Genomic DNA, 1,916 nt, shown 5'->3' with positions numbered 1-1,916 from the left:
AATTAGTTGCTAGTTTTCGTCTACTTGTAAGTGAGATAGCGTTGTTCATTTGTTTACCCTGCGAAGGTCCTATTATGAGACCTGGAAGAGGTACAATATATGAGACCGGTCTCATAATAGGAGTACCATAATAATGAAGGGTCTCATATTAGGAGTCACAAAATATATCTAATATTTTACGTTGATTTTCATCATTGCTTTTCCTAATTTGGGAGTTACGTTGCAATTATGTTACAAATGAAATGTTTATTAATCTTTACCTTTTGTTATGTGTAATGATCAGAATATTCTTGTAGCTTTTACACAAAATAACGAACTATATCGGACGATATTTTTGGGAAGGAAACTTGAAGGCAAAGTACTGCAATTTTTTATAAATTCAATGACGTATTTTTTCAAACGAAAGAAAAGACATAAAACCATAAATTACTTCAATTGTTGGATGAATGTTTTGGACCCACTCATTTTCAAATTTAACCCAATCTACTCATAATTAGATTAATAAAATGTGAACAATTATTTTAGAAATGTGTAGGCCTATAGCCCTATAGCCTAGGATTTATTATGAAAATGTTCATTTCTTTGTTTCAGGGAGCGGCCTCATCCCAAAGGAAGAAGTGGAGCCCAGAAAGCATGATAAGGGCTGTAAATTATGTTCGAAGTGGCGAAATGGGTTATAAGAAAGCTGCACGTTATTTCTGCGTCCCCAAAGGAACACTAGAACGTTACGTGAGAGACAAAGGCAAGACACCTGAGGCATTAGTGAGTGTTCGCTTAGGGAGAAAACCAAACGACATTGAAGAATTGTTGGTGAAATATTGTGTAGAAATGGACGCGCGGTTTTATGGACTCAGAAAAAGTGATATTAAAATAATTGCTTTTCAGCTTGCTCTGAGAAATTCTCTCTCTCATCCATTTTCAGGCGAAAAGAAAGCTGCAGGCAAGAAATTGCTGCGAGGTTTTCTGAAGCCTCATCCCGAACTGTCTATGCGGAGTCCAGAACCTACGTCATTTGCCCGTATTAAAGGATTCAATGCCGATAGTGTGAGTGCCTTCTTTGTTATTTTTGAAGGGGGACTGTAGAAGATTTAAAACAAACCACACAGACTTTTTAATGTGGACGAATCAGGAATATCAGTGGTACAGCACAGAATGAGTAAAGTAATCAATGTTCGAAGAAAGAAGAGTATCTATTTATTAGTGTCCCTCGAAAGAGGTAAATTGGTCACAGTTGTGTTGTGTATGAACGCAGTAGGAAACTATGTGCCCCCTTTAGTAATTTGGAAGAATATGAACGATGACCTAATGGATGGTGCACCAGCAGGATACATTGCAGCATGCAACCCATCAGGTTGGATTCAAAGTGACATTTTTTCTCAGTGGTTTGATCATTCTTGGAATCCATACGACCTTCATCCCAAGAACCTGTGCTTTTGGTTTTAGACGGTCACTACTCCCACGTAAGAAATATAGCAGTGATTGAAAAAGCAGATGATACAGAATGTCTATTTTGTGGTTCATCGTATTCCAAAGATCAATTGAAGAGTGGGTGAAGTGCACACGTTGTTACAAGTGGGCTCATGCTCATTGTGGTGCAGATGACACATTTGTGTGTCCGATGTGCAAAAATCAAAAGTAAACGCATTATGAACTTCGTTTCTACCAGGTAGTTACTTCATGTGTAACAAAATGTAGGTCTTTTCACAGTTTCATTTGAAGTGAACCAATTTTGGTGACAACAGGACAGCTACTAGGATAGCATAGAAGGAACATTTTGTTTTGTATTTTTAGCATGGTAAAAATAGTCAGTTTCTTGTTTAGAATAGCGTAATCTTTTTAAACATGGTGTATAAAAAATTTCGTTTCACTTATAGTTTGGTAAGAAAAAAATTTAGTTCAAAAATAATTTAGTTGAA

Source organism: Lepisma saccharinum, chromosome 21 (genome assembly GCF_977018435.1).
Source record: "Lepisma saccharinum chromosome 21, izLepSacc3.1, whole genome shotgun sequence".
Taxonomy (NCBI): domain Eukaryota; kingdom Metazoa; phylum Arthropoda; class Insecta; order Zygentoma; family Lepismatidae; genus Lepisma; species Lepisma saccharinum.
This window is presented reverse-complemented; position numbering follows the sequence as displayed.